Genomic DNA, 21,096 nt, shown 5'->3' with positions numbered 1-21,096 from the left:
TGGGTCATTTAAGAGGATATTGTATTATAAGCCACATACTGACATTTATGCTCTTTTAAATGTTGTGTGACTTATCCCTTGACATGGTCTGTGGGTACAGCCCGTATAGAAAAAATTTTTTTCCCTTCTTTATTACTTTTTTTAAATGTTACATTAAAAAAATAAGAGGTCTCCATATACTTCCCACCCCCCTCACCCCAGTCCTCCCACATCGACAACCTCTTTCATCATTGTGACACATTCATTGCATTTGGTGAATACATTTTGGAGCACTGCTGCACCGCATGGACAGTGGTTTACATTGTAGTTTACACTCTCCCCCAGTCCACCCAGTGGGCCGTGGCAGGACATACAATGTCCAGCATCTGTCCCTGCAGCACCACCCAGGACAACTCCAGGTCCTGAGACTGCCCCCGCATCATATCTCTTCTTTCCTCTCCCTACACTCAGCAGCTACCCTGGCCACTTTCTCCACATCAATGCTACAATTTGTTCCACTACTAATCACAATAGTTCCATAGGAGAATATCAGTAAGCCCACTCTAATCCACACTCTATTCCTCCATCCTGTGGACCCTGGGATGGCTATGTCCACTCCACCTCTATATCAAGAGGGGGCTTAGATTCCACATGGATGCTGGATGCAATTCTCCTGCTTGCAGTTGTAGGCACTATTGGCTCCCTGGTGTGGTGGTTGACTGGAAGGAATTTTTAATGTCATGCCTGTCTTGTGCCACTGTGGAAGAAGGGGCACATTCATTTCCTTAGGCTGCTCTAACAGATGACCACAAGCTGGGTGGCTTCAAACAACAGAAATGTATTCTCTCTCAGTTCCGCTGGCTGGAAGTCCAAAATCAAGCTGTGGACAGGGCTGTTTCTCTCTGGAGGCCCTGGGGGAGGCTCCTTGCCATGCCTCTCTCCTCACTGCTGTAACTATGGGCAGCCCTTGGTGAGCCTTGGCTTCTAGACACAGCACTCCAATCTCGGTCTCCGTGTTCACTCGTGGCCTTCTCTTCCATAGCTCCCCTTTACCTTTTTTTCCCTGTCCTTTTGAAAGACACTTATCATTGGGTTTAACTACCATCTTAATCTCCGATGATCTCATCTTGAAATCCTTCCCTCGGTTCCATCTGCAAAAGCTGTTATTCCGAATAATGTTACCCTCTGATGTTCAGCTTGGATGTATCTTTCTGAGGGTACAGTTCCACCCACTATGAAGGGGCTGATGAATGTTATTTGAAATCTGTCACGGTCTAAATAACCTTCCTCAGCCACTTGAACTCAGTGTTTTAGACCTGTGGTCCCCACACCTTTTTACTGTCAGCCCCATTACTTGTGGCATTCAAGCCCCAACAGAGGATTTCCCTGGAACCTTCAGTCAAGCAGTGAAATTACTGCGGAAGTGACCTGCTGCCTTTATACATTAAGTCAGGTGCTACTTGCAGTGTTCAAAGATAGTAATTTGTTTTGTACTTTAAAATCTGTAAGTTCTCAGGCAGCCAGAAATCTTGATAAAATTAAGCTACATGTAGTATTTTTGGAGTAGTGAGTTGATGGAGTGACAGAATTACCACTGTGTCTATGTGCGAGTACATTCAGATGTCTTGGGGGAGGGTGATTTGTTAGAGCTGAAGAGAGAAGGAGAAATCACTGTCGATAGCAATGGAAGTGGCATGTATCAGATTAGGCTGTGTTGGCAGGTGGAATGGGAGTATTTCTTATTTGCTACCTGTACGGGATGCAAAGTCTCCAGTTTGGATTTCTGGGTATGTGAGCCCTTAATAAGTATGAGAGCATCTGCCCTGACCCCGTCAATGCTGTTGCCTTTTCGTGTGCCCTGGACACTCTGTGCTCTAGCAGGTTAGTGTGCTCTGGTCACCTGGAGCTGTGTGGGCCCCGGAAAACAAATTCTGAACGCTCGTCCATTCCTGTGGGCTGGACCCATCCTGAGTAGGACCTCTGATGAGATGACCCAGGCCAGTCAGGAGGGGGCTTCATCTTATTATTGAAGTTCTTTATAAGCAGAAGGGAATTCCGACAAAGCGAGTGAGAAAACTACATTGTCCCAGAAGATGCAAAGCAACAGAACTGGGAGAAGGGAAAGTCCGTGTGGAGAGGAGCCAGGACCAAGGATGGCCAGCAGCCAGCCAAGAACTCCAGTGTTTGGGAAGAAAGCATCGTGTTGATGACACCTTGATTTGAACTTTCTTTTAGTGTCCAAACTGTGCATGAGTAAATTCCCATTGTTTTGCACAAGTGGTTTCATAGTAGTTGCCTAAACAGCCCAGGAAACTAAAAAATACGCAGATGTTCATACCCCACAGCACTTCTCACCACTTCTGAGTCCTACCTGGGTCCTGGTCTTCGAGGACACCGCACTAAGATGCGGATGTGGTTTCAAGGGATATAGATATCACTGGAACCCCATTAGCATTAGAAGGCAATTCAATAATTTGATTCAGGTCCAGGAAAGCAACTTTAATTAAAACCTATATTTATGCAATAAAATAATTTAAAAACTTGCAGCTGTTTTTATGTCTATGATTTGGCTATTTTTAGAAAAATGATACATTTATGTAGATATCTGTTCAAAGATTTCCATGATTAAAATGATGAATTTGTTAAATAGTTCTTGTTAAATCGCTGTGTACAGATGTTCAGCATCTTGAGTATAGGAGAACTGCTAAACTAAAAGTAATACAATGTTTAAAGGAAGCCATAAATACTTGGTGTGGTATCATCAGGCTTGCTGGTCCCCTGTATCTGCAACTCTTGGCTTCTTGGCAATGTTTTATTATCGGCTCTTGGGAGTTCTGATAAGAAAACCTTGTGAGGCTTGACATTTCAGAGCACATCCTTTTACAAAATGTGAAATGTGCCATCATTGCGTAGAGTTAAAGAAAGTTGGGGAATAGAAGGCCAATTCTTTGAGTAGAGTATAAGGATACATTTAAGAGAGTTTAAGAGAGCAAACACCAAATTAATGTTTGCTTTTTTAAAGTTACAAGGCAACTTTTTGAAAAAATTCCAGACGTAGAGCATAATACAGTTGACAAATTTCAGAGTCAAAACCCTAAAGAGAAAGTCAAATAATCTTTTTTGGACTATACTTCAATGGCTAATAAAACATAAAATTTTGATCATAATAATTTACTATTCTTTGTTATAATGCTGAGCCTGCTTATCTACTTTAGAAACCTGATTTATGAGATTGCCACCAGTTTCACTGATTCTCCTTGTAAGTGACAAATTTCCTTTGATCAGAGGTCTGCTGTATGTGTGCCAGAAAATGATCCTTTTCTTTGTATCACTGTAATGTGAATGGGAAACAAGATCAGGACTTAAACAAAACAGGGGGATTGTTGGCTGGCATTCCCGTACAAAGGCCATCATTTCATTTCAGGCAGGGCTGGATCCAGGTGATGAAATGTTACCTTGGGATTGGCTTCCCACCATGTTTCAAGTCTGTTCTCCTAGTACTGGCTTGAGGTGCTGCCAGCCTCCTCCTGTGTGGCAGCACCAAGATCAAGATCTTTCTGCCCAGGAACACTAATGGAGAGAATGTTCTTCTTTTACTTTCTTTTTTTTTTTTAGGAACATGGCTCTCATTACCAGTTGAAATACTATGCACTTACATGTTTATCTTCCATCCCAAGCCCCAGAGAGCAGTGGTCTCCTTTTTTTTTTTTTCATTCCTTTATTCTGAGAGCACAGGAGAAATCCTGGCAGACAGTGGGTTATCAATAAACATTTGTTGGGTAAGTAAAAATACCAATGATTCTCTTTCCTAAAATATCCAGCGAAATGCACAGATCTGGTTTTCACAGATTTGGCTGTGTTGAGTGACCACTGGAACCCAGCGACCGAGCTAAGGAGTGGCCCGTGCCTTTCCCATCTACCAGTAGAGCCAGGAACTGCTGGTTCCCCTTCAACTAGGGCCTTTTTCTGCAAATCTTGTTAAGAAATGAAATTGTTCCATCTATTTAGGCAATTGGTTTAGCATCTATTGAAAAACAATGTTATGGGCAGTATTAGTTTTCAGGCTCTTCTCTGCTTCGTAGAACAGATGGTTATTTGTCTGCCTTCTACATCAGATTTTTTTTTCCTGTTTGAGTCCAGCGATTTTATCTTTGTAACAGCAGGTGTAAGCTTACAGGAAAATCATGCAGAAAGTACAGAGTTCCTATATTACCTTTCCCTGGTCCCCCTAGTTTTCCCTATTATTATTTCTCATGAGTATGGTATCTTTGTTACAACTGATGAACCTGTATTATTATAATATCCTATTATTCTAATTATTATATATTATATAATTATATATTAAATTATTACTATACTTCTGTATTTTACATTAGGGTTTACTTTATGTTGTGCAGTTCTATGGTTTTAACTTTTTTTTAATTCCAGTGTAGCATTTTGATATTGTTTATGAATTCCAAAAAAATAGATATTGGATTGTGTTTGTAAACTGGTTTATTCTTCTGGATGCATTAGATTTATTAGATTCCGATGGTTCACTTGTACTTCATTAAATCAAGATGCAGGCTTTTATCTGACCACATCATTAGGGCCTGCAGGATTGAGTCCCACCCCCTTGGTGGGGATAAAACAGGCTCACATAGAAGTACACACACAGGAAGAACACAGAGGAATAGAGATGGCTCCATAGACACGGTAGAGACCCAGGAAGAGTGATGAGCATGATAGTCTACAGCTGACCTTGTATAGAGACCAGAGCAGCTGAGTCTGGAAAGTATTGAGCCCTGGGGAGAAAGACAAGCCTTATGCCAGCCTACAGCTGATATCAGAGGAAACTGGACCCATGGAACCTGAAGAAGAAAGAAAGAAGGCTGAACCCTTGCAGACATTGCCTGCCATTTTGCATCAACTCATGGCAATAGACTTTGGATGTGAAAGTACCTCTTAGGATACCTTGAGTTGGACTCTCTAGGGCCTGGTTACTATAAGATTCTACCCCAAATACCCTTTACAAAAGCCAACAGATTTCTGGTACTTTGCATCAGCACCCCTTTCGTTGACTAATATGGAACTTGGTACCAGAGAGTGGGATCGTGTTTTTGCAATTACCAGAATGCTGGAACAGTTTTATAAATGAATAAGGGATTTTTTTTGGAGGAATTGTGAACTGCTTGATGGAAAAGGCCTAGATTGCTTTGAAGAGACTGTTGATAGGAATAGGGACACTTAAGAGACTTTCTATGAGGTCTTAGGAGTAAATGATGAAACTATTATTGGAAACTTGAGGAAAGGCAATCCATGTTTAAAGTTGCAGAGAACTTAGCAAGATTAAATCCTGATGTTTTATGGAAGGCAGAATTTGAAAATGGTAAACCTGGGCATTTAGCTGAGGAAATTTCCAAAGTAAACTTGGAGAATGCAACTTGGCTTCTCCTTGCAGCTTATGGTAAAATGCTAGATGAGAGAAATAAACTGAGAACTGAATTGTTGGGCATGAAGAAAACAGAAACTGATTCCAGAAATTCCAAGCATTTGGAAATCAAGTCCCCAGGTGATAGTGCACCATTTGAGGAAATAATTATATTTGGAACTTATAAGTCAGGATTGAAAATGCAGTTATCCAGGAAGGACTTGTGGAAAGTCTTACTGTCTGATGGCTTGGACCCCTGCTTCCTGCATGCAAAACCAACAAGTTTTTTGAGAGAGCTCTATGAATAAAACCACTGTCAGCCTGGACTAAAAGGGACATGGAGGGAAAAGGTGGAAGTGAAAATGGCTTTAAGAGGTAAACCACAGAAGCTAAGATCTGGAATGAAGCATTTCCTTGGGCCAAGAAAGAAACATCACCCTTGCATACAGAGAGAGTGAGTTTGCTCTGGCAGTTGAAGAGGGCAGATGTTCCCACCCACTGTTCAGGGAGAGTTTTGCCACCCCAGGGTACAGAGAGGGTGGAGCATATTCCCCAAGGGTTAGGAAGAGTGTAAGTTTAACACCAAAGGTCTGAGAGGGGTGAGCCTGTCCCCCACGAATTACAGAAGGCCAAGTTGCCAACTAGTTGCTCTGAGAGGGTTGGGCAAGTGTGCCAGAGATTAACGAGGATGTTGCCTTCATCTCACTGTACTAGGGGGATAAGACTCTACCCCAGAGATCAGGAAAGGTGTGGCTATCCCCCTAGTGTTCTTGAAAATGGCTGTTGGGCAAGCCTGTGCAAAGGGTGGGCTCCTATGAGGCCCCAGGGAGAAGAAACTTAACATTTTGAGAGTGATCCTCAGACTTTCACATCTAATGAAATATGCCCTGCAGGTTTCCAGAACATAGGGGACCCATGACGCATATTTCCCTCCCAGTTTCTCCTTATGGTAATAAAAATGTTTATCCACTGTCTCTCCATTTGTATATTGGGAGGAGATAAATGGTTTTGTAAGTTTCAGAGGTCTACAGCCAGACAGAGCTTTGCCCCGGGACAAACTATATTTCTATAAACTGATTGTGATATGATTTTGTACTTAGCATTGCTACTGAAATAAGGTTTTTTGAATATTGTAATGTCTTTTTGGAATTCACGGGGTGGAGTGTAGCAGTTTGATATTGTTTATGAATTCCAAAAGTAGATATTGGGTTGTGTTTGTAAACTGGTCTGTTCTTCCGGACCTATTAGATTGTATTAGATTTAGAGGTTTCACTTTTTCTTTATTAAACCAAGATGAGGGCTTTTATTTGACCACATCATTAGGGCATGCAGGGTTGAGGCCCCACCCTATTGGTGGAGATAAAATAGACTCTCACATGGAAGTACATACACAGGAGAAGAACACAGAGGAATAGCGACAGCTCCATAGACATGACAGAGGCCCAGGGAGAGTGATGAGCCTGATAGTCTACAGCTGACCTCGTGTGGAGACCAGAGCAGCTGAGTCTGGAAATAATCGAGCCTCGTGGAGAGAGACAAGCCTTATGCCAGCCTACATCTGAGATCAGAAGAAGCTGGGACCATGGAGCCGTAAGAGGAAGGAGGAAGACTGAACCCTCACAGACGTGGCCCGCCATCTTGCATCAACACATGGCAACAGACTTTGGGTGAGAAAGTACCTCTTAAGGTAGATTGAGTTGGACTCTTTAAAGGCCTTGTGACTATAAGCTTCTACCCCAAATAAATACCCTTATAAAAGCGAACAGAGTTCTGGTACTTTACATCAGCACTCCTTTGGCTGACTAATATATCCGGTAATATATATACAACATAAAATTTCCCTTTTTTACCAGTGTAGAGCATACAATTCAGTAGTGGTAATTACATTCATGTTGTGTCACCATCACCACCATCCATCACCACATCTTTTCCATCACCTCACACTGAAACTCTGTACCAATTAAGCAGTAGCTCCTCATTCTCCACCTCACCCCAGCCCGATAACCTGTATTCTAATTTCTGACGATGAGTTTGCATATTCTGTTTCTTTCCTATTAGTGAGATCATACAATATTTGTCCTTTTGTGTCTGGTTTATTTCATTTAGCATAATGATTTCCCTGTTCATCCATGTTGTTGCATATATCAGAACTTTATTCCTTCTTAGGTGAATAGTATTCCATTTTTGTATTGATGTGCACATTTTGTTTACCCAGCCATCGGTTGATGAATATTTGGGTTGTTTTTACCTTTTGGCCATTGTGATTAATGCTGCTATGAATATAGGTGTGTAAGTATGTTTGAGTCCCTCTTTTCAGTTCTTCTGGATATATACCTGGGAGTTAGATGATCAGGCCATGGAGTAATTCCATGTTTACCTTTTTAAGGAACCATCAAACTTTTCTACAGCTGCTGCATAATTTTACATTCCCACCAACAATGTATAAGGATTCTTATTTTTCCTATATCCTACCCAATCTTGTTTTTTAACTTCCCAAAAACAGAATCACATCTCTTTGTCCCCACAGTGCCCTGCTTATGACCCTCAGTAAATATTTGTCAAATTAATTGGCAAAAGGAATTGACATATTTAAAATATGCTATTTTTTTAAATTATTTATTATTTTTTTTTAAATTACATTAAAAAAAAATGAGGTCCCATTCATCCCCACCGCCCCCGCCCCCCACTCCCCCCACAAAGAAGTAGGGAAGATGTGGAGAAGCACCATGTATATTTTTTCAACATTTTGTAGGGAACCTAATACAAACAAATTTTCATGTAAGTCCCTCTGAGATCTCCAAGAAATGGTTCATTTATCCATGAAAAGATCCACTGGTGGGTTTTGAATGTTTCATTTTCTTTCAGTAGCAAAATGCATAACAATTTCTGGCCCAAGGTGTTACAACAGCTGACAAAAACCAGACATGGGACAACTACCCAAAATCAAAGAGCAAGAAAAAGGAAGCCTTGGATGGGTATATTAGACATCTTTATCATATGTAGGTGAGATGTGGATAACACAAACTCCATGCATGAGGTCTGTAGCCAGGGTGCTGGGAGGAGCTTGTGGTTGGCGTCCTCAGAAGCCCTAGTTCATATGAGAAGCAGCGTCTAATCCAAGTGCAGAAGGCCTGATGAGAACTAGGTAATTGGATTACGGGCTGGCTGGGACTTGGGGTTGGAAATGCACATCGGGACAGAGGATGAACAAGCAGACAGAACGGCCAGTGCATTTTGGGGAGCAGGACAGATGTGTTCAGAAATCTCCCTGATACTCAGGACCTTAGGTCCACTCAGGTCTGGGAGCTGGGGACTTTTTCAAGGGACGAGTCCCAGGAGAGCAGGCTCCCCTTGTGTTCTCAGATGTGGCCATCCTGCTCGGGGCTGGGTAACGCCATGTCTGTTCATGGCGGGTCATTACTGTCGGGAGAACCTGCTGTTAGGATTGAGCATTGTAATGATGTGCCCATGCTATATACTTAAAGAATATTTCCATTTTCAAATGAAGCTTGCTTCTCATTTTATTTCCAGAAGAATAGCGAGAGTTCTCAGTGTAGGCATATGAATAAAATGATCCTGGCATCATTATTTCAAACAGCAACTGTACTGTTTGTGTATGACAAATAAAGTGGTATAATTCACTAAAATGGACTAACACAGTGAACCATGCTTTCTTTTAGGCAAACTAGTGTAGGGTGATGAACAGAAGGCCTGGGTTGGAATTCGGGTTTCCCAGCTTAATGCCAGCAGGGTGACCTTGGGTAACTTACTTACCCTCTCTGTGTCTCAGGTGCCTTGTATCTAAAAATGTAGGCAATACTAGTAACCTATTTCAGAGCTATTATGAAGATTGAGTTATTTAATATACACATAAATAATTCCTGGAACATAATAAATCCTCAGTGAATTTTAGCCATGATTATTGTTCCTATTGAAATAAATCAGAAATGTGACTGGGGCAGTGACCCTGGGAAAAATATTTGTACTGCGTATTTCCACTATCCACAATATTATCATTAATAATGTGCTACTGAGCTAATGTTACAAAATAAGAATAGAAATAGAAACCTAGACTAAGAATAAATAATAGAGGCTGAGACTCCTAGAGTGCAAGGATCTGTTTTGACTTTCTGTAACATCATACTGCTGTAAATAATGAAGTCTTTAAGATTTTAGCTATTTGTGTTAACTTGTCCTTAGCAACCTTAGTGTTTAACTTCTTTCAGTTTCACGTGTTTTTCCATTAGCTGAAAAGGACTCATCAGGTTGCTAGGCAGATGTGTTTGGTTGAGGCAGTAGACCCTGAAGTGTGTGCAGTAATAGCTTAAATCATTAGAGCCAGAAACATGTATGTCCTGTCATCTGTCTGGTTATTTGAAGTCATCTAGTGCTATCTCACCATGCAAAGGCAGGCGGGACTCTCAGCCAAAACTTGGTTTGTTTGTTGAGACCGATGATATTGCATGCACCAAGGGGGTAGTAAAAGGCTTGTTACTTACACAGATGAGGTCTCTGGGGAGAGTAGGGTGGGCCCCCAATCAGGTCCAAACAGCAGGAGAGACAAGGAGGAGAGCCTGGCCTGGGTTTTATTGTGGCTAGGGCATGGGTGAGAGCTCTGCATGAAGGCAGGGGTCCTTGGTTGAATCTCCCAGTCAGCACCCCAGGAGGGAAAAGGCAGGTTTCTTATCAGCTTGTCTACAGATGGGTAGAAGGGAGAGGGGTGGGGGCCGAAGCTGAACCACGGTCTGCAAAGGAAGGAAACGGAGTCTGATATTTCCTTCCACGTGGTTCTGACCACCAGTCCAGGTTGTCCAGCTTTCATGACTGTTCAGGGAGTGTTTGCCTCCAGGGTGAAAGTATTGGTGACCCTGGGGAAGCCTTCTTGATTCGAATTTTAGGGCCACATTGGTGTGGACCTGGGTAGTGAGCACTGCTGCTCGATTTGGAAAGACTACAGGTAACTCAAGCTCTTGGTAGAGCTCATGTCGTTCCACACCATTGGTTATCTGCTGCCGGCATAATCTTCTTCTCACAAGATCACTTACCTGATGGTTTTACTCTTCTCAGATGCTTTCTTACAAGACACACACACATAAACTTACCGACTCACAGGCACACTGGTACACATACACGCTTCATGACAGGCTCTTCCTCTTCACACACTGCCCTCCATTCCTTTAATTGTGAGCTCGCCCAGGACTTCCTCTTAGTCCTCTTTCTCCTGCCAGGAAGAACTTAGGAAAAACTGTGATGTTAATACTCATTGCCTGTCAAGTTAACTCACACAAGGAAGATTTCCTGAATTTAACAAAAATGGGAAAACCTTAAGTGAAAAGTTAACCATCATGGAATATAATAAAGTTTACATGTAGTAAAACACTATTAATGTGGGGATGATTTTACCAAAAAGTCACACATTCTTCAACCTTGGAAAAATGATACTGAATAGAATCTCTTTAAAAATGATAAATATTGAGGAAACTTTGATAAGTCCATGACCATAGCACCTCACAGAACACTAACTGGTGATAACTTCACTGAACATAATGCATATGGGAATTCTTTCTGCTAAAATTCAGCCTACCAGGACATCAGATAGTGCACACTGAAGAGAAGTTTTACAAATCTGGTGAATATGAAAAATCTATCCATCAATACTTAGCCCTCAGTGTCTATCAGATAACTCACACAGGAGAGGAAACATTTGAATGTAATGAATGTGGGAAATCCTTACGTCAGAAGGGACACATCATTCAACATAGAGTATCCACTCATGGGAGAAACTTTATCAATGTACAGAAGGTGAGAAATACTTTTGTTGGAAATCACACTTATCTTGTAAACAAATCAATTTTATTGATACATATTAAAAAAGCATAAATCCATCCAAAGTGTACAATCAATGGTATTTGGTATAATCATATAGTTGTGCACATATCACTTCAATCATTATCAGAACATTTTCATTATTACAATAATAATAATAAACAAAAAAACAGACAAAAACTCATCACCTCGCAGTCTCTCTATGCTTCTCCTACTACACATAGCTGCTATTCTGTTTCTGTCTCTCTAGTTTACTTGAATTCATATTTTATACAGTTGGAGTCAAGCAATATGTAGTACCTTGTGCCTATGTGCTTAGTTTCATTCCCTTAGTACATTTCTTTTTTATTTCTTTAACCCTTACTGGAAAATTATTAATATATTACTATGTTACTCATGTTCATAGTTTGCTTTGATTGTATTTTTGCCTGGTATTAACCTCTTGCAACATTACCATACATTTGTTCAGTTCCAAAGAAAAACAGTCATATATTCAATATACATACATTCATATTTCACATGAGGTTTCACTATGCTAATGCACTCCCATGTTACATTATTTGGCTTTCCTTCTAGTAATATGCATGGCCATAGACTTTCCCTTTCAACCACTGTTATATACATATAATAATAGCAAGGTTAGGTATAAAAAAAATGTTGGGCTTTCACTTTTTCATTTCCAAAGATTAACAAACAACCTTTTTAACCAATTCTGCCCAATTTAATCCTCAGCTTTCCCTTCTCATTCTATTTTCTGGTAACCTATATTCTAGTTATTAATGCCATGAGTTTATACAATATATTTAGTTTATAATGGTGCAATCATACACTATTTTTCCCTTTATGTCTGGCTTGCTTTACTCAACATAATGTCCTATTGGTTCATCCATGTTGTCATATGTTCCATGTCTGGAACAGAGAGCTCTGTCATTTTTGATCCTGCCATGTGACAGAAAGGAAAAGGCTCAAACAGCTGAGGCTCTGGGGATAGATAAGCCATTTTGCCCATAGCTTACAGCCTAAATTGGGAAAAGAGCAGAACAACCAAGACTGATATAGAAGGCCTGGAAAGAAACAAGCTCTGTCCTAGGAAAGAGAGGAAGCCCTAAGAAACCAGCCCTATGCCAGCTTGCAGCTGAAATCATGAAGAAAGCAGGTTAGCTGAACCTGGGAGGAAGCCAAGAGGGGAAGGCTGAAACCTTGCAGAGATTGGCAGCCATCTTGCTTCACCACATGGGAACACACTGAAATCAACAGTAGTTGACTTTGATAGCCAATACTAACTGAATATCTACCATGTGGCAGGGACTTAATACACAAATTTCACTTATTTCTCAAACTTCTTAGGAGGTATCATTTACATGATACTCTTACCCAAACTCACAGAGATACTGTGGAACAGGGATACAAATATGGTTCTAGTTTCAAAGAAAGGAAATAATTAACATCATTGTAAACTGATGAAAGAGAAAATCAAAGAAATGAAATTGAGTCTTTGAAGAGACCAATAAAACTGACAAACATCCATTCAGGTAGACTGGCCAAGAAAGAAAAGAGATGACACAAATTACAAAAATCAATAATGAAAGAATGTATAACATCCAAAACACTGACAATACCAATTGCTGGAGAGGATGCAGAGCAACAGAAACTCTCATACACTACTGGATGGAATGCAAAATGATACAACACAATGCAAGAGAATTTGGTAGTTCCTTAAAATGCTAAATATAGTCTTACCATCTGAAGCAACAATTATACCTTAGATTTACTCAACTGATTTGAACACTTATGACCATGCACAAACTTGCACGATTGATCAGAGCAATTTTACTCATAATTTTCCCAAACTAAAAGCAAGTAAGATTTCCTTCAATGGGTAACTGAATAAACAAAATATTACCTCAGTACAGTGGAATAGTATTCAGAGATAATAAGAAATGAACTATGAAGCAACAAAAACACATGAGTGAAATTAAATGCATATTTCTAAGTGAAAGAAGCCAGTCTGAAAAGGTTATATCCTATATGATTCCATTTAAATTATATTCTAGAAAAGAAAAATCTATAGAGTAAAAAGATTACTAGTTGCCTGAGGTTTGGGGGGAAGGGAACAGGAATGAATAGGTGAAGTAAGGGGATTTTTTGGGGGGTAGTGAAAAAACTCTTTATTATACTATAAACTACAATGGTGTATATACAGCACTAGGTACTTATCAAAACCCATAAAATGATATAGCAGAAACTTAATGTATACAAACTTAAAAAAATTATTTAGGAGGCCAGGGGATACCAGAATGGAATGTACCTGGTGAAAAAGGACTCTAACTGGACTAAAAATGTATGAACCTTATTGAAGGGAGTTGGGGGAGAGGGTGCTGACCTAACTAACTTTGAAAATGAGTGGAATCTGTAAGAGTAAAGGCAACAGGAACCACAAAAAAAGCCTGTAGGCTTGTTGATAAGGTTGTTTTGTATGGGGGTACAGGTTAATTATGATAGTGCTATACATGTATCCTGAAAATGAACAATTAAAAATGGTTGGCAGACAGTAGGAAACAGGTTTCTCACTGCTGAAGTGGGAGTTTTCAGATAAGAGGAGGAGGCTAGAATAATGCATGTGGTGATGGATGAGTTGAAGAAATCCATATGAACTCATGATTAAATGGATACATTGAGAAATGTTTATAGATATGTGTTTATATTTGGGTTAGTATATACACGTACATTTAAGGGCTCTGTCAGCTGGAAGTATTGACACTCCAGTAACACCAGCACATCTTGCATTCGGATCTTGGTTTCTAATACCATTCTCGAAAAAAAAAGGAACAGGTGTTATAACCTGGCTCCTCAAGGGCATGACTTGGTGAGGCCACAAGACCAAGGAACACACCTGGCATTTAGTCAGGCATAGGCTTTGCTGGGACTTACAGACAGGGGAGACTGTCTGACAGTGGCAGTTCAGAGAATAAAGAGAACTTCACAAAGAGATGGGAAAATGAGGGGTGATGTAAGATATAACAAGGACATTGCACAGGGTATGAGAACAGAGTTCCTGCTTGGGTCCCATGATGGAGCACATGGGGTCTGGTGATGTTTTCACTATGTGGCAGTAAGGACATTTACCACGGACATTTACTGCTTTGGAAAGATTATAGTTATGACACCATCTATGCATTCTCTTCCCTCCAGGGAGGTTGTTAACCTTTAACTTATGTCTAGGTCACACAGGTGGCTACATGCTGAGGACTTAGAGGGGTGTGAAGGTCCCCAAACCAGGGCTCCTTGGAGATATGGATGATTCTAGAACTGGAGCAGAAGAGATAAAAGAGATAAAAGGTGAGCCTAGAGCATCTTGTAGTGCCAGAGAGTAAAGAAATAATAAATAAAAAAATCCCATGATGATGGGCCTATGTCAGAGGAACACAGGAGCAACTGAGAGAGCTGCCAGTGGCCAACTTGCAAACAATCTGAGCAACAAAATAAAGTAGTATTAGATGATACTCACATTAAAATATACATATCCATGAGTTCATACAAATATAAATTATTGGATATAATGGGGAATAATAGACAAATCTCCCATGCAGAAGGATTCCAAATAACTTGTATAGATCCTCTGGCCTCAAGGTGGTGAAGTATAACTTGCCACTTCTTAAGGCAAGGATGCACATTGTTACCTCTTCCTAAAAAGTACGGTATGGATGGGAGTAACTTCATAGTGGAGACACCCAGCAAATCAGCCAGGTGATCAAGGCCAATATGAACAGTGATACATCATGTTGATAGACTCTACCCTTGCTATGACATAATTAAAAGGGGATATTACCTGCATGGTGTTCCTTTAAAAAACCCATAACCCCCGTCTAACCATAAGATAAAGATCAAGCAAATCTTGCTGAGTGACATTCTACAATAAACCTAACCAGTACTACTCAAAACTGTCAAGGCCATCAACAAAAAGGAAAGTCTGAGAAATTGTCACAGCTAAGAGAAGAGCAAGGAGAAATGACAACTATTTTTAATATTGTATCCTAGATGATCCTGGAACATAAAAAGGACAGCAGGAAAAACTAAGGAAATAAAAAGGAAATGTAAATAGAATCCCTCCTGTGTGAACTCCACAGTCATGTCCTTGAATGACAATGAAGCTTGTTATCAGCACACTTTCTATCAAAATGAAGGGTCTGGAAACAGGTGACATGGAAAATACAGTTGGACATTGTAAACAATCATGAAGGATGCCTATTATGGACCTATTTTGCCCTATACACTAGGGCTAACTCATTCAGTAAAAATGTTATATTATACCATAATCCCGTTTGTAGGCATTTATGCATTATCTACAGGCACTCTCAAGAAAGAAATAAAATACTGGTAAAACAATTATTCTTATATTTTTAGAAAAAAAATGTAAGTCGACTTCCTATAGTGTGCTTCCTTCTTCTTCTGGTAAGTTTTCCTCTTCTCCAGGGAGCCAATGAAGAGAGAAACATTGGAGGTAGTATGCATGAGCATATTTATATTCTAGAAGAGAGGAGACTAGCTTAAGGGGGAATTAGAACTAAAACATAAGTTAAGCCATGATCATTTAAGGTAATGGCAGATAAAAAAATGAGCATAAAAATCATACAAACTTCTAGACAGAAAGAAGAGGTACCTCACTCAAGAAAGAGAGGCAGACTATGAACGGCCTTCTCATCTATATATGTGTAGACATTGAAGGTTATCAACAGAAAAGAAATGCGACCAACAATCTTAAACCCAGATCAATTTTCACCATTGTATCAAGTTTTTAGATAAGGAAGACCTTAGAAAACTAACCACCATTGACCATTTCCAATAAAAATGCTTGGGGAGGTGCTAAAATGAAATAACATATAAATTGGAATGTCAGGACAGGAGACAATGAAGAGGAAAAAAATCAATGGTAAACAAAATATTCTTGGTATGTATGTATAATTCCCACATAACAAAGGATATTATAGGAGTGGTGATTCATACCATTAGTGATAAAAATAAGAGTTCTTGAAACATAATTGGCCTACTGAAAAGGTAAATCTAATAACATACTCAATATGAAACAAAGACTCCAAAATATCTTAGCTAAACCAAAGTGTTTGGGGATACTGTGTGATGGGAGCAGATAAAAGTAATTTAATCATCTCTTCTAGAATTATAGCTTCATTACTAGAGAATGAATAAAGAAATCATGGTATATTCAAACAATGGAGTACTATTCAGCAGTAAAAGGGGACTACTGATACATGCAAAAATGTGGATGAATCTCAAAAACATTGTGTTGAAAAAAAGAAGCCAGACCTAAAAAAAAACAAAAAGCATGTTGCATGACTTCATTAAGATGCACAAAATCAGGCACATCTATCATATGGTGATGAAAGTCAGGATTAGTGATTGCTACTGGGAACGATAGTGGTTGTTACCCTTTGGGAAGAGATATGAAGGAAACTTCTGGGGGAAGGAAAGTTTCTACATCTTGATCTGGGTGGCAAATTACATGGGAATGTATATACGTATAATTTTATCCGACAGTATATTCAAGACTTGTACACTTCAGTGGCATTCAATATACCTCAATTAAAGGAAATTTAAAAAACTATAAATATGGGAAAAATATGAAAACCATTTATACTTGGTAATTTAAGGACATGGGTATATTTTTGTGCCTTTCTATATTTTAAAAATTTCTCAAATACTTACAATTAATTGAAAAAATATTAAAAATGAACAAACTATCCATTCTTCCCAGGTACTCCCTCTTACAAGTAAAAAAATTCATTAACACAATATAACAAACACAGGAAGACTCTGAAAGGTGGAAAGAAGGGGCACTGCCTGGGGACTTTGGGGCTTGAGAATTGACATGGAAGTGAGTTCCCAGAGCTCCCTCATTGTCTCCCATATATGCCAGGCAAGGTGCTGCAGAAGCCTGCAAACCAGAACCATCTGTAGATATAGAGAAAAACAATCAGAAGAAAAGCCTGTTTTCTCTCGCTGAAGGACTGGGAGCACCAACAGAGAGACTTTTCAGAGGAAAAGAGCAGGGAACAGAATCAGGTGCTGCAACAAGATCAAGTATTACAACACAAGAACTAGAAAAGACCAACTGGTTTTGACTGATAGTAGCTTTACTGCCAGTTGGAAGTCACAGGCCAATGTAGATAGAAACCAAAATTGTAATTAGTGGGCTGAAGGGTGAATGAAAGTGAAAAAGACTGATCAGAATGTAGATCATTAAACTCTCTGCGGAATGACCTGCCTTGAGAGGTAATTGAGAGAAATATTTAGGAAAAACTATTTTAAGGGTAGGCAGCTCATTCATTCACTTTTCAGATAGTCTGGGTTTTACCCCAGGATGAGGCAGAACCATCAAAAAGATGTTACCTCAGCTCCTGGGTTTTGGTACCTAGAAGAACAGAACTTTGGCACTCTGCCTTCTACTTCCAATGAGAAACAGAAGGCTGTTCACTAAATCACCTGCATTAAGACCAAGACAGTGTCAGACTTCAGGGTCAGAAGTTTTTAGTGCCGAGGAAGAATCCAGTCGTTTCACTGTTGTCATCAATACCATTCTTGACACAAGCACTGTCCTCCTGTCTTTTGCCATGGCTATTCAGAAACCTCTGAAATTAACTCGATCTTAACCATGATAAATCTGTAATTGCAGAGAACTAAATACATCTACCAACCCCACATTGCTATTCATTTGCTACTCTAGATTTTCCCTAAATGTTTCTTATTTATGTCTATGCCTACATTTCATTTTTAATGTATGGGCCTTAAAGACCTCTAAAATCCATGGTAAAATAAAGTGATTAATAAAAACTCACTTGATATTTGCTCATTTTTGCTGCTCTTGGGAAAGTGTGGAGAACTGTGGAGATTGGTTCAGCTAGGAGGAGGAAAGAGAAACAGGGTCATGGTATCGGGTGTGCTTTCCCTACACTTTGCACTTTCATTTCTCCAGCTGGGGAACAGAACAATGTCCCATTGGCATTTGAGAACCAATAGAAAGGACCACGACCCATAGCTCCACGTGAACAAGTCCCCTCTGATAGGAACATGTGGGTTACTCCTTGCAGTTTTTCACTGAGTGAATGCAGACTCCTTTTCCTATTAAATTAATAATTGATATCACCTAACTAACAGAAAACATATAAAAAGAGAAGATTGTTAAGCAATTTCAAGTATACCAGAGATGAAAATCTTTTTCTTCATTTAAACTCACGTGATGGCAAAAACACTCAGACTAGATTGTTTATCTTGTGCATATTAATGCTCTTTACATCTTGAGTTAGGGAAGCTACCATATAACTGAAAAAAATGAAGGGATTTTTTTGTTATTGTTACGAAAGAACGTTTCACCTTTTGTTTTACCTTGGCTGCAGATGTTAAAAACCATTTTCTTACCAGAGGCTTCTAGTAATTTACCTGTGACAGAGAGATGAACACTGTTTTATGCCTGGCTCTGTGTCAGGTGAACCTCGGCAAGCCACCATCTCAGTTCCATAATGTTTGGCGCTGAAAACTCAGAAACATAAAATGCTTCCTGTGTTATCTTTCTGTGACTCTAAGGTGAGAATGGAGGCGCCTCAGCCGATCTCTAGATCCACACGTGGTGACGGATGTGGTGGGAGAGGGGCTCACAGACCCGTGCATGCTCTACTCTCAGATGTCCCCTACCCCGTTACAGGGGACAGAGCTGGAATCCACCCGGGTCTTTCTGACTCCGGAGATCAGGCCCCCGCCCTTTCTGGTAGGTTGATGGTCCACGCTCTGTACAGACCTTGCCCTCCGCCGCCTGAAGGGCCTTCCCACAGTCTGGCTGCAGGCTGGCCCGAGCACACGGTGCCCACCCAGGTGGCCACGCGAACACCACTTCCTGACGGGGACAAACTCCTTCTGTGTCTCAGGAGGCAGGAGTACAGGCCTCCTGACGGTCACAGGCCCACCTGACGACCACCTCAAGTCCACCATCACCTCGGCCCTCTCTACCGCACAAGGTCACCGCCTCTCCTTCCTCAACCCACAAGCGGACCCCTCCTCTTCCAGGGATGCCGGAGGCCCGGATGGAGGAGGAGGACCCAGGCGCACATGCGTAGACAGATCCCACGGATCCATTCCCAGAGTGCTACGCGGGGGACCACTAACAGCCCCAGGTAGGATACCCACAATCCTCTGCGCCCACGGGAACTGAGTTTTCGCTTTTCCACAGTGTGTTCAAATTGGGAAAGTAGTTGTAAAAATTTGGTTGGGGAACTGTGAGGTATTAGAATTTTTATGTAACATCTGATGTATCAAACCAGACATGCTACTTTCTAAAGTAGCTCTGAAAAATTCTAATGCCTTCCCCAGATCTAGTTGAACTGATTTCCTATTAATCTAATACTCTTTTGGGTTCTTGGAACTAGATCTTCCCCATTCCGCTTACAGGAATAACAGGGATAAGATAACACCTCAAAGCAAAACCACCGAATGGCATTTTAAAAACCCAGTAAACCTGTAACTTTCCTCAGAAACAAAAAGCTTGATATCCTTGAGCGGTCGGCTGCTCACACAACAGTATCCATTTACAAACTTTAAATGATAAGTCCTGAAACCAGAACACCCAGAACTCTGGCATGCTTGAGCTAACACAGGATTGAGAAATTTGCCCACGTCCTCCTCATGAGACCCTTTAAAAAATCCCGAGTCATCACTGGCATGGCAAGAATGTATCACACAGTTATCACTTGATCCTTAACCCCTACCCCCTTTTCTTTGCCTACAAAAACCTTTTCTCCCCTTCTAACTTTGAACTGGTTTGAGGAAAATTCCCCCAGTTCCCTGTTTGTGCACTCGCAAAAAATCACCCTCTTGCTGAGTGAGGAGTTTCTCCTTTGTAGTGCCGGTTTGGAAGGCCCTTTCTATTGTAAATAGCTGTTCAGGCAGTATAACTATAGCTCACATTTAATAGCTTTGACTTGGTGTAATGACTTAAATGTTGAAAAAGGAAAAAAAATATTTTTAACATGTTTTCTTTTAAAAAAGATTTTAGATTACATAAATGTTGCATAAAAAATTATAAGGGATTCCCATATGCCCCGCTCTTTAGCCATCCCATGTTAACAATATTCTTTATTCATGTAGTACCATTTTTACAGTTGATGAACACATTTTGGAACATTGACGCTAAGCGTGGATTATCATTTTACATTGGAGTTTACACTCTCTCCCACACATTTTCATGTTATTTCAAGATATATAATAGTATTTGTCATTGCAATGTCATACAGGCAATTCCCAAGTCCCAAAGATGCCCAAGTACACATCTTCAAAGTATACAATTCCCCGGCTCCATTCACAGAATAATACTTTTCCCTCCCTCCCTAACGGACCTTGGAGTCTGACTAGTCCCTCCATAATCCCAGGTCTGCCTTCCCACCATCCACCTCCCCCACATTTACCTTAAGGCTTCCCTTTCAAGTATCCTTAGCAAAATCATGACTAAGATCTAAAACTTTAAAAAAAAATTTAAGTAGAGAAGTTGTGAGTTTATAGAACAACCATGCATAAGAAATGGGTTTCCCATATGCATCCTATTATAAACACCTTGCATTAGTGTGGAATATTAGCTACAATTGATGAAAGCACTTTTTTTTTTTCAAATAGAATTTTATTTTATTTTTATTTTTTCGATGATCTATTTTATTTTTAAGTTCCTTTTAAAATTATTTTATTAAGGTTAACAGATCACAAAGAATGTTACATTAAAAAACATAAGAGTTTCCCATATAACACACTTCCCACCACCCCACCCACATCATTTTTGTAAATTGTATTTTTTTGAAGATATATACATCTCAAAAAATGTTACATTA

General features: G+C 40.1%; 1 long non-coding RNA gene across 1 annotated transcript in view; it reads left to right on the top strand.

Moving 5' to 3' along the window:
- Nucleotides 1-21,096, top strand: part of LOC139439398 (uncharacterized) — an 82,650-nt gene that overhangs the window by 7,221 nt on the left and 54,333 nt on the right. The window contains exon 2 of the long non-coding RNA XR_011649307.1: nt 19,289-19,395. This is a non-coding gene — a long non-coding RNA (uncharacterized lncRNA). The remainder of the gene's footprint in view (nt 1-19,288; nt 19,396-21,096) is intronic.

This window comes from Dasypus novemcinctus, chromosome 8, assembly GCF_030445035.2.
Source record: "Dasypus novemcinctus isolate mDasNov1 chromosome 8, mDasNov1.1.hap2, whole genome shotgun sequence".
Classification (NCBI taxonomy): domain Eukaryota; kingdom Metazoa; phylum Chordata; class Mammalia; order Cingulata; family Dasypodidae; genus Dasypus; species Dasypus novemcinctus.
The sequence above is the reverse complement of the archived record's forward strand: the minus strand, read 5'-3'. Positions and strand labels throughout refer to the sequence as shown.